The following is a 13458-nucleotide window of genomic DNA, read 5'->3' as shown; positions in this document are numbered from 1 at the left end:
TGATATGGAAAAATGCCCAGCTGTTGCCTTTTCTCGTGTAGTATTAAATAAAGACAGAGAAAACGTTCTGAGCTGAATGACTTTATAGAAGCATGATTTGACAAATTACAGATGATGTTTCACAAGTCACACTAATTATTCAAACAGTGTTCTATAGCCAGAGTTAGGTTTTACATTTCTCATTATACCTGAAAATATTATTCAGTCTTGAATGTTCTAAAATAATATCAATCAAATCTAAGTTTTCTGTCAAATCACCATTTAATTCTTCTCTTTAATACAAAGTTTCTACCCTACCTCTATCCCCTGTACCCTAATCCTGATGGTCATAGAACCACGCACAGGTAGGGAGAAGAATCTGTCCCTGCTGGCATCTGGGGAGATGTTCATCATCCCAGCAGGAATATACTAGGACATCTGCATGCTCCATCTGGTCTCCAGTTGGTCCATACAGGTCAAACCAAATATCAATCTCAACCTTCACACCCAATGGCCTCTCTCAGTGACCTTTGAGCCCTTCTAGTGGATTAAAAAAATGCTTGGGCCCCTCTGATACTCTTCCATGCTAGTGTAATATTTCAGGGAGTGTGCATTGTCTTAGGCTCTGCCTAGACATGCAAGATACTGGGTCTATTTTGTGACCTTACCAGGTAGATATAAGGCTTGTCACTTCCTGGATAATTACAAGAGAACAAGGCACAGGACTTCTCTGCTTAGGGGTTCCATCAGTATGTCTGAGGTTTCTGGTTCCCTTCTAGAAAATCTGGTGATAAATCTGGGCACAGCAATCTGCCTGGGGGACCCATAGCATCTATTTCTTACCCCACTTTCTGTTCTTGTCTCCCCTTTCCCAACCTAGCCAAAGGATGCCTGTTTCACCAGGGTGAGGACTTGCTTTGCACAGTAAATTTAGCTTTATGGTATCCCCTTTGGCACTTGGACTCTTAACAGAGCCTGGTATTTCCCTCTGGACATGCATTTTCCTTTTCTACCTCACTAACAAAATGTGGATCCTGTTTATATCACCTGTCCTATTAAGAGGTTCATTGTTCCTGGATATCTCCATGTTAGATGGGGCCATGTGACTACAGCCTGGCAAGTAAAACGGAAGTCAGAATTTTTTTTTTTTAAGTTCCTAATGCCTCAGATGTGGATATAACAGTTGGAACTCAAGCCGTTATACCGAGGTTATCTTGAGGCTTCAATCCAGACTGAAATAAACATGGGGCCTAAATATCTGGCACACTAGCTACAGCCTGTCTTCCAGGACTTGTACACGGTTGTTTCATGCTCTCTTGTAGGTAGACTTGTCACACCCATTCCAGTGAAATCTGCATGTCAGGCTTGAAGGCTTGACCACAGATCTGAGGCATACAGCTTCAAAAGAAGCTAGTCTCCTGTGACCTTTTGGCATTCCCTAACTCTCGGAGGTGGCCCAGACTTGTCCTTGTGTTAGTCGATGGAAGGTCTCAGGTGCTAGGTGCCCCCCAAGATATTATTTATTAATAGCTAAACAAAATTAGACGTTGCCCTCTGACCTTCATCAATGTTCCAACATCTTAGCCAAACCCTGGCTTGGAATTTCATAGGTCAGGTTATACATTCAGACTAATTGCCTCTGGCATTGTTAGGAGGATAGTGAGGGAGGTCAGGCATTGAAGTTTACTGAATAGAAGTTGATAATCCCAGGGCAAGGTCAACTAGAATCCTCATTTCAGTCACCCATACGGCAGACCACATTAGAATTGCAGCTAAGCCACTCCCAGGGATTAGAAGAATGGGACTCCTGGGACATATCTCTGCTAGCCCAGAAGATTAGCATAGTAAGGATGGGCTGGGCCTTGAGCGGAGAGTGTTGTGAGAGAGTTACACTGCAAGGATTGAATTTGAGCCTCTACCCTCATGTGGTCTGCAGCCCCTGCCACCATACCCCCTGGAGGGGGGTGCAGCACCCATCCAGAAGAGTCAGCTGCTGCTTTAGACCCATTGTGTTTCAGATGGCCTCAGATGTACCTTGACAGCTGAATCGCCTGACTTTTCTTTTTCTTTTGTACTGACCATAAAGGTCTGATGCCTAATTTTAAGAATATACATTCAGATCCTGCACTTCCTTGTGTTGTGTCTGCCATTTTTTCAATCGCCCACTCCTTGCCCACCTGACTACTGGGACCCCGATTTCTCTTGCATGTTGAGGGATCACCAAGGCTCAAGATACTGAGGTTATCTTGAGGCTTCAATCCAGACTGAAATAAACATGGGGCCTAAATATCTGGCACACTAGCTACAGCCTGTCTTCCAGGACTTGTACACAGTTGTTTCATGCTCTCTTGTAGGTAGACTATGTCTAATAACTATTTCCCTCTCACCGTTTGCTCTAGTAAGTTTCAAAGGCCTACAAGGAGATGCAATAGCTAAAATGAGACTCCATTGTTTCTTAAATTCCATTAGTTAACGCTTAGTTATTGAACTGGCCTCCTCAGTGAGCTCTTCAACGACTGGTACAACTCACCAACTTCTCAAGTAACTCACTGCTCCTCTGGGTTCACAATTAAACCAAATTCTATGTTTTCTTTTTTCTCTCCCCTCCTCTTTTGCATCTTCCTCTTCCTGGTATCACTATATAGCTCAGCCTTAACTCATACGTGAACTTGTGATCCTCAGTTTCTCACGAGTACCAACACATAGCATCAAATTCGACTTCTTAAGGAAGGGAGAGTTATTCAAACATGGTAAACTAAATTAAATTTTCCAAGATAGGTATCTACCATAGGGCATGCATTTGTTTCTTACAGGGATGTGGGTAATTTCATTTGACTTCTTTTGGTAATGTAGGCATGGATAGGACAAGAGCTTGTTTCTTACAGGGATCTGGGTAATTTTATGACTGCTTTTAGTAGTGTAGGCATGGATTTAGTTTTGCAATCTAAAAAAGTAGATTCTAATAGAAGTTCAGCAAAGGTGTTTATATCGTATTCACAAGTTTCTACAAGAACATCCACCTTTATTTGATGACACTTGCCTCCTTCTGATGCTAATAAGTTATAATTTTATATTTTATAGTATTGATTCTTCAGTGTTGATTCTCTGATACCAAAGGTATTTCCATGATGACACAGAGGCCACATGACCTATATTTTGCAGGCCAGGCTTGATTTATTTAATTTGTTTATAGTCAATTCTACAAATAATACATCACCCACAAGAATGTAAAGAATAACTCAAAATAATAATTTTAAAACTCCAAATAAAGCTTACATACAATATAAAACCAGAACAAGGAAAATTAAGATCAATATTTTTAAAAAGCAAGTGAAAAAAAAGAGAGGAACACGTGTTGACAGTTGAAAGCTGAAGGAAAAGGGGGCATAGTGAGTCACAGAACCAGAAAAAGGAGCACACTTCTTCACTGGGGGGAAGGAGGTATACAATTTGTCCTTGTGCCAAATTCTCAAAGACATTATATAATTTGAAACTTTAAAGTGTCCCCAAGTTCAAACCACTTGCAAATCACTTTTATTTTAAATCAAATCTGAGGAAACAATACTTAAAATTCAGAGAGCAGTTTCACAAATTGGCATTTTTCTTCAAGACAGGTTTTCTCTGTATAGCCCTGGCTGTCCTGGAACTCACTCTGTAGACCAGGCTGGCCTTGTAGACCTGTCTCTGCCTCCCAAGTGCTGGGATTAAAGGTGTGCGCCACCACTGTCTGGCATAGAAATATTATTCTTAGCAATGTGATCCATGGTCACATAGGTTGGGAAGCTCTGAATTGGCCAGGATCAGGCAGGTTTCCTGGAAGAGATTCCAAGAACTTTTGAGTAGGCAGTCCACACTGGCTTTTGAGATTCCTTCAGGTGAGGGTTAAGTAAAATGATGAGCATTCCCATGGTGCCTTGCACAGGCTATTGCTGGAGAGGGGAGGGGGGATGTAAGTCATGTGGCCTCTGTGTCATTAAGGGAATACCTGTGGTATCAGAGGATCAGCTCTAAAAATATATATTGCTGGGATGGAGAGATGGCTCAGCAGTTAAGAGCACTGATTGCTCTTCCAGAGGTCATGAGTTCAAATCCCAGCAACCACATAATGGCTCACAACCATCTGTAATGAGATCTGATACCCTCTTCTGGTGCATCTGAAGACAGCTACAGTGTACTTGTGTATAATAAATAAATAAATCTTTAAAATATATATGTATATTTTAAATATATATACATATATATATATTACTTATGTGAATATATAGCCTTTGACTCAGAATGATGCAGTCTAGTATTTTGAGTACATGTAAGTGTTATAAGCTGTATATTCTTCAGTCAGTGATAAGTAAGTCATTTCTTTGTCAGTACAGTTATGGATAATAGGAAATCAGACTGTGACCTGCCCTCTCTTGAAAGGCTCTGGGTTTGTAAAGATGCCACATGATCTTTACAAATAAAAATGGCTGCTCCAGAAACCAGACAAGATGGAGGAAGGATGGAGGAAGAAGCAACATACCAACGGAGAAACCCATCCTATCAACACATAGAGGCATGCTATGGGCTTCCCAGGACAGAATTTAACTAGGAATTTTGATGATAAAACTCAGTTGAGTCCAATACATTTCTATGTTCTAGAATATAGTGGAGATGGTTTGAGGACATCCCTATCCTATGCTCTGTTTTTAACTGGGAAGAGAAAGAAGGGCATCTCTCAAACAACGTGTACCAAAGGTTATCACAGGCAACTTTGGGGAGAAAGAGAAAGGCAGCTTCACTTGGCTAAGGATTCGCCAACCCTCCTAAGAATCAGACATCATCCAAAGTCCTTTCAAACTATGCTGCTGACTCTCAATACATGGCCATTGTATTTCAAGCATCAGTAGCTCAGTTGGCAGGATCCTAGATACCCAACAGCAGCACTTCATGCTCCTATTAGATTTGCGTTGGCTCTGTCATCTGATTCCATCTCACCTCATCTCATGATCAGGGAAAATGCATCCTAAGAAGATTGCTATACAGCTGGGAGCTGGGGAATTGGAGTTTAAATAGATGTGTCCCTCTCCGACGTCTAAGTTCTTAGATGACACTGCAATATGTGCTTATATCAAATAACTTTTATAAGAAAGATTTAACTCACTCTCTCGATGAACATTGACCTAGGAATGGGCTGAGGGTTAATTAGTTTAATCCTGCTGTCAGGCTAAATGGTCCAGGTTCCCCCGCAAACTTGTGCGATTCCCCCCTCTTTTTTGTATTATAGTGCTTATATCTACATCCTTAAAGGCAGTGAGAAAGTGATGTAGCCACGAGTCACTAGCTGTGTGAGGCTAGCCCTTTATTCTTTAGTACCAAGAGAAAAATAGGACCTGACCTAGAATCAGCAAACTGTCAGGCTGGAGGCTCAGCTGGTTTCTAGATGTTTCTCTCAGATCCTTACAAATCAATGGACTGTGACCCATCCATGTTACCTGATTGATCTCCACAGCAGATTTCCCTTTCTTTTCCCCAAACAGGTAAACCTTAGCCCCATGCTTGCTTGCAGTCTTTGTCCCTACTGATCTCAGCTGGGCCAGGGGCTTTTATGGCACCAGATTTATTTTCAGAGACACCCTGACTCACCCCGTGAGCCCTCTAAGATGTAACACAACTCGTGAGTCGTGTTCTCATTCTCAGGCTTTGCTGTTTCCTCATGGCCTGGATACCATCTCCCTAGCAGCTTTCATCTTGAGATGCTGACAGCCCAACTCGGGGCTGTGCCCAGACACTTAGGCAGATCTATCCAGCTTCCCCTCCACAGCCAAGGAGGAAGAAACAGAATACATTGGACTGAGTACAGTGTCCCAAAACAAAAGCATTCAAGTTTGCTTAGTCTACAGGACCTTTTTGAGTATCACTATAAAGACTATAAGAATAGTAAAAATTTACAATTCTTATAGTTTATCAGTGAACCAGCAAATAAAGTATGTGGGACAGGACAGTCAATAAGTTATGATGTCTAAAAACACCTTAGAAAAAGTCATAAGTACTTAATATAGAGAGACCCTGTAGTATTTTGTCACAACTTTAGTTAGACTGTATTATAGGAGAGATGGTGCCAAGGTTGAGAGCACATACTGTACTTGCAGAGAACTCAAATTTGATTCCCAACACTCACAGTGGGCAGCTCAGAACTGCCTGTACCTCCACCTCTAGGGAATCTGACGCCCTCTTCTGGTCTCCGTGGACACCTGCACTTACTGTGCATAGATCCCCACATGTAATTAAAATTAAAACAAGTCCTAAACCATATTACAATGCCCTAGGAATTTATCTTCTCTATGATTAAACATCACAGAAAATTGCAATGTGACCTCTTGCTCTTTTCAGTCCACTCCAATGAATACTGATCCTGCCTTCAATTCTGTTCTAAGTGGGAGGTCGGTAGAACCTGCCCCTTTCTTCAGAAGAATACCAATGGCCTGAGTCTCAAGGACTGGCTATAAAAAGAAAGAGAAGAAGGAACACTCAGAAGCATGCCTGTCCTGTGCTAGGCAGTTTCGTGTGTTATACAGGCTAATTCACTTGTTCTGCCTTTAACCCAAGCCCTTTCAACTCTATCTCACCCTCCTTTTCATGGGTGGGGTTGGGGAATGTAGACTTGAAGCCATTGGGTAATTCATTCCCAATCACACAAGTAGTACTTCTGCAGGGCAGGGGAGTGCTGGAGGATGCCATTATGGATCTTCCTTGAACAGCAGGTCGATTCCCTGGTTAGTTTTGTGACTGCCCTAGTCCTGTGGAAGGCCTGATACCTAAGCCAGGACAGGAAAAGCCTGATATTTTCAGGAAAATTCCCTCGTTTGTATTCCCACATGACAAAATGTCTCAACACAATCACAATGACTCAAAGTCACAATGATTGGCTATGAAGTATTTGCCTTCAAAATGTCAATGACAGCTTTGGAAAAGACAAGAAGTAAGTGTGTGTGTGTGTGTGTGTGTGTGTGTGTGTGTGTGTGTGTGTGTTTTAAGTATCTCTGCATTTTCTATAATAATGGCATATTTTGAAAACATTTACTTCCCTAAAAAATTGGTGCAAAGAATTAGAAAGCTGCCAGCCGTTTTTCGAGAGTAAAACCCATGAAAAAGAACTGTCTCTGAAAAATGGAGCCTCTGTATGATTTCTACTTTATTAATTCATATTAGTACTTCACAAAAATTCTATACTAAGTAGTATGTAATTGGCTTTCTGCATCCACAGACTCCACCAACCATGAATTAAATGTGTTTGTAGCCTTTAGAAAAGTGACAATAAACTGGGCAGTGGTGGCGCACGCCTTTAATCCCAGCACTTGGGAGGCAGAGGCAGGCAGATTTCTGAGTTCGAGGCCAGCCTGGTCTACAGAGTGAGTTCCAGGACAGCCAGAGATATACAGATAAACCCTGTCTCAAAAAACCAAAAGCCAACAACCAAAAACAAAACAAACAAACAAACAAACAAACAAAAAAACAACAAAAAAAAAGAAAGAAAAAAAGGAAAAAGAAAAAAGAAAAGAAAAGATAAAGAAAAGTGACAATAAGGGCTGGAGAAATGGCTTGATGGTTAAGAGCACTGACTGCTCTCCCAGAGGTCCTGAGTTCAATTCCCAGCAACCACATGGTGGCTCACAACCACCTGTGATGGGATCAGATGCCCTCTCCTGGTGTGTCTGAAGAGAACAATAGTGTACTCACATAGAAAAGTGGCAATAAGTATGGAAAAATAATCAGTAAATACATAAATCAAAAAGACAAAAGCAATCATCTGAAAAATAAGTATTTGCATACATGAGAGGTCATGAAAGATAAATGAATTGTACTGTGGTCATTTTAAATATGTCTATTTTTCAAAGGTCTTGTTTGTTTGCCTCCAGAGTGCTCATATAAAGGAATGTGCCACCACCACCCCTACAAACTCATTCTTATTGTAAAGGTCACCAATGCTTTGCTATAGAAGTATACTTTGCAATAAGACCTTGGCAGCACCAAGGTTTTTCTGTTCCCTGTATGGCTCCAAAGCCACACGACCTTTCCTGTGCCTGCACAACTCTAAGAAAGCACTACTGATTCAGAGATGACTCTGCAGGCTGGATACACATCTCACAGATGTCAACGGGGGTAGACATGGACAGAGGTCCAAATGTGTCTCCCTGCCCCCACATCCAGCCTTGTGGCACTTCTGGTAGGCTAATGAGTCACTTAGGGAATGTGGGAAAGCTAAGTAGATCTTTCTTTGATTCGGAAGACTGAAGACTGTACAATAACTTGAGTTAACAGAACTCAAAAGAATTTTGCTACATCTCTGTAGCCCTGTCTAACATCAGCCAAGACTGAGCTGAGTCCTCATCACTGCTCCATTTGAACCTAGAGTAAGACCTGTCCAGCTATTGCTCTTCTTTCTTGGCCATAGGAAACACACTATTTAGTGGACTTTAGAGGTCTGGAGGAAAGATGGGAAAACACTGTAAGATAAGTTCTATTTTCTAGCATCTCGGTGAAAATTTTGGGAACATTCTCACATCATATAATGGGATGCTATTTTATGGCAGGAGTTTTGTTTTAAATGAAGAAGGCTTGCTTCATAATCCTCCCATAGAGTCTGAGGATGCTTAGCTTGCTTTTCTTTCCAAATTCTTGGAAACGCTAGTGTGGTATATCTCTAACTACTCCCAGCTCCTTACCTTGTGCTTACAGTGTCCCTGTGTTTGTTTGCTCTAGTGAGATGGCAGAGTGGGAGCTAATGTTAGCAGATAAACACTTAGGCCAGCAGGGTGTTGCAACACAGGAGGCTGAGGCAAGAGTGTCTCTGGATGCTTGGGACCAGTCCGGTCTATGTAGATCCTTTCTCAAACCCCTGCCCCCAACAACCATAAAACAAAAAACAAACAAAAACTTAACGAACCGTTAAGAGCAGCTGCCGCTTTTCCATAAGACCTCAGTTCAATTCCCAGAACTCACAAGAGTCATCTTGCAAACACAAGAGCTTCATTCAGCTCCAGGGGATCTGGCCTCTGTAGGCCCTTGCACATATATGGCATTTCCTACACAGACGCACAGACACATGAACACATAGACATGCAACAACAACAATAACCACAAAAGCAAAAACCTCTTGGGCCAAGAATGATTCCTTTCTCCAGAGCCTGGCTCTGGAGGTAATCATGTTTTCAAAGGCAAGACATCGGGAAGAACTCTCTTCAAGCTTTAAGATAGACAGTTCCTTCTTGCGTGTTTCTATCTCACTCTACCTCTCTAGGATGCTGCTTCTTATTTCTTCCAGGCCAAAAGGCCCTGATTCCTTTGATACTTGAGCCTTCCTGCTGAGATTTGAATTGACAGAGCTCCAGATTATCCTCCATTTCCTAGAACAGAGCATATGCGGAGGACAGATAACCTGAAGCCCTCAACAGCTCTCGGATTGCTGTCTAGGAATCTGAGCCTCCGGCCCAGTCACCGCTTGTATGGCATTAGGCAAGGTATGTGACAATTCAAGTTTCTCATTATAATGTAAGGATTATAACCTCACAAATCTGAGACTGTGATGTAATGTGGACACATTGCTTGCTACTTAGGAGGCTCTCACCAAGTAATATTTCCTTGACTCCTTATTAGGTAAGGCGGCTTGGTTTGGTGGGGCTTTCCAAAAAGTTAAATTGACCCATTTTAGGCATGGAGTCAGAAATGATAAAGTTTTGTGCTCATGTTTGGTTTTCTGCTGGCCTCCCATTGTCTTTATCACATTATACTTCAGCTACCTATAATATGCCCAAGTCTTCTATATGTCCCCAGTCCCTAAAACACCCAGTAAGAGCTTGGTTGGACACATGTGTTAATGGAGTGCAGAAATTAGGCCTGGTTCTTTCTTTCTGGACCATGCTCCCAGAAATAAGACTCAGATTAAAATATATTTACAAACACCTTGGCCAATAGCTAGGCCCTTCTCATAACATAATATAACCCATCTATTTTAATCTACATTCTGCAGTAGCTGGCTACCTGTGCTCAGGTACTGTGTGTCTGTCTCAGCACATCTTCCCAGGACAAATCTCCTGTGTCTCGCTCTATCCCAGAATCTTTTCTGCCTCCCGGATGGAAGTTTCACCTTCTGTTCTACCCTTTCCTGTGAGCCATACAGTTTTTAATTGACAGGCAATGCCATTTATACAGCACACAAAATATTCTCTACCCTAGAGTGCAAAATAAACACTTATGCCATAAACCCCAATAGTGCTGCAAATCTCATAAGTATCTTCAATTTAATAAGCATCTGTTGAACATATAGAATTTTCAACATAGTATTTTCTGTGGGAAGCAGCTTTCCTATACAATTTATGATAAGGTGAGGCCCAATAATCACTACAAGCACTTCTGTAACACAGATCCATTGATTTCACAAGCGTGATGGAGAGAGAGAGGCAGGCCATTCAATAAATGGAGGGAGTACAGTTGGTTGAGAGAATAAGCAAGGTTTTACTGAGGACTGAGGTGGCTTTGGAGTAGCACCTCGGAGGAACGAAACTCCAGCAGCAGTGGAGGCAAGGATGCTCCAGGGGTCCTAGTGCTGAACACAGAAAGTGTGACGGGTACTGAGAAGGCAGCAGGCTGCACAGAAGTGGGTACTCAATAGCTACAACAGTGTACAAGGTGCTGAGAGCTACCGAGACCTGGAGGACTTGGAAAACAGCTCTGCTGAGAAACTGGTCAATTCAGACACTGAGAAATACTGAAAATGAATGGAAGGTTGAGGCTGGATTCATTTGCTGCTAGTTGTTTTTGTATTTGTTTGCTTGCTTGCTTGTTTTTGGTCACCTTGGCCCAAACCAGAGTTATCTAGGAAGAGGAACCTTCCAGAATATCTGTAGAATTTTTCTAGATTAATGATTATTGTAGGGGGTGATGCCACCTCTGGGCAGGTAGTCCAAAATTGTTTAAGAAAGCATGCTGAGCAAGCTGTGGAGAACAAGCCATTAGCAGCATTCCTCCAAGGCTTCTGCTTCAGTTCCTGTCACCAGATTCCTGTCCTGACTTCGTTTTGATGATCTCAGAGTTCTAGGGTGAAATAAATCCTTTCCTCCCCACCGTGCTTGGTCATGGTGTTTTAACACAGTAACAGAGACCCTAACTACAGAAGGAGCATACAGGGAGTGTTTCCATGTTCTAGGTGAGGCAAAGGAGGTTCAGATATCAACAGTGGCAGAGTAAGTATATTCTCTCTTCGTTCTCAGAGGAACACTCCCACCACGGCCATCTTCTCCCCAGCAGACTCCATGTGCTGCAGGCTGAATTGCTCTGGACTGGGATAAGCTGCAAGTTGGGGTCCCAAATGAGAGAAAGTGAGACTCTTTCCCTCCTATTCACTCACCCTAGGATCACTTCCACAAGCCAAACAACATCAGACATGTGGTAAGCTCTTATTTCCTCAGAAGGACTCCTGGGAAGATCTGCTCTCTAGGCACAGAACTGACTGAGGAGATGGAATGAGCCTGCTTTTGAAGCAAACACTGAGCTAGCTGTCCGAGACACTAAAACTGGAAAACAGCCAGCACAATGATTACATTGATTACATTGGCCTTGTGTAAATATAATTTTGTCAACAATGTGGCACCCAAATTAGGCAAGGAGTGAATGGTAGAGAGGAGGAGACTGTTGTAGAAACCCTGGAGCACAGAAAAGAGACATAAGAGACATTTGGAACCTCTACGAGACAAGATGCAAGAACAAGAGGCAGTCAAGGGTGCCTGCACAGTTTTGGACAAAATGGAGGATAAGTGAGTGCCTGTCAATATGCAAAACATCTTGATGAGGATGAAGAAAGGGATGGGACTGGATAATAAGAATAATATCAGGAAGAGTGTGAATAGCAAGCAGTGAGAAAGGTTATGTAGTACAGCCTACAGTCCAGAGAGAATGGTAGAAGGCAGGGGAGAGGGAGAGCAAGCCAGGGCAGGGCTAGCTAGGCCAGCCGCTAAGCTGGGAATGATGTTGAACTTAGTTTGGGGCATCTTATTTCTTCTACAATTCTTCTCCCCAATTTCTGCCTTAGCAACTTGGATTGTTACTTCATCTTGAAGGTTACCAGTGGAGAACCACAGAGAGATAGTTTTTCCTGTCCTGGCTATTCCAGGAGAGGCAGGGAAACATGGTGATTTCTACTTTGTCATGTTCTCTCAGAAAAAGCCAAATTTTCAGAATGAATGTACTTCATGGACATGTAAAAAATAAATAAATAAACAGGATTGGAAAAAAATCTTCCTTTGAAGATCAGAATAATCTTCTAGACTGTCTGACTAGATGCTGTTCATTGGTCTAGAATGGGGTATTCAAGGTCTCCTTGGCTGCCTGGGACTCTCATGGTTTTAGTACTGAAAGCTCTGCTCCCTGACATCCTTCGGCAACCAGTCTTTCCAAGAGTTAGATTTAGGTTCTGATCTTGATTCTATGACTGACTTACCATGAAACCATGTAATACAGCTTTTCTTAGCACAGTTTCTCACATAGAGTGAGGAAGGAGCGGAGCAGGGAAGGTGACTCATGTCTTTAATCCCAGCACTCAGAAGGCAGAGGCAGGCAGATCTCTGTGAGTTCAAGGCCAGCCTAGTCTACAAAGTGAGTGCCAGGATAGCCAAAGCTACACAAAGAAATGGTATCTCAAACAAAAGAAAGAAAGAAAAAAATGTAGAGTGAGGAAGGAAAAGCTATTTCTTGTATAGTCTCTACTGAGATGAGCTCAAGCAGTCTCACGAATTTAAATATCACACATTTCAAGATGTGTGTCCTTAGGCATGACCATTCCTTCCAAGTCTGACTTGCAGACATGGATTACTCCTGGCCTACTTTCCAACTCCACTCCGAAGGCCAATAAGCATCAAATACCTTAATGCCCAAACACAGCTCTTGAATTTTCCTTCTTGAACCTGTCCTCCTTATGGGTCTACTTTTCCCCAGTGGATGATGCTATTAACCATTCAATTGCTTTACCAAAAGTCTAGGAACAAGAAGAAGCCTTGACTTCTCCTGCCTCTGTACAAATTCCAGGCCAAAATCAAAAGGTTCTGTAGGTTCTAAAATGTGTTTCAGACCTATCTGCTAGTAGCGCTTCTAATGGTAGCCAGAAGGACCTGTTAAACATAAAACCTCTTGGCCATGTCACATGAAGCACCGCAGATCTGGCCTCTGCCTTGCTCTCCCAGTGAGCTCCCTCTCTCACCATCAAATCCATGCACAGAGTCTTTGCAATTGTCCCTCACCCCAGCCTACACTCCTTTGTCCACAGGTCTTTGTGCAGTTGACTCTAGGTCACTGAAGTTTGAGCTTAAATTTCCTTCTGCAGAGCCTTCCTATGGTAACCCAATAGGTGTCGGGGTGTCCATTGAGAGCTAAGCTGTAGGCACCTGGACTGCAGCCATGAGGACAGACTGGGAAGGTCACAGACTTCTGATGAGAGAGCACATGTGCAGTGGA

The sequence above is a fragment of the Mastomys coucha genome, unplaced genomic scaffold (assembly GCF_008632895.1).
Source record: "Mastomys coucha isolate ucsf_1 unplaced genomic scaffold, UCSF_Mcou_1 pScaffold7, whole genome shotgun sequence".
NCBI classification, from domain to species: Eukaryota; Metazoa; Chordata; class Mammalia; order Rodentia; family Muridae; genus Mastomys; species Mastomys coucha.
Note: the sequence above shows the minus strand (reverse complement) of the source record.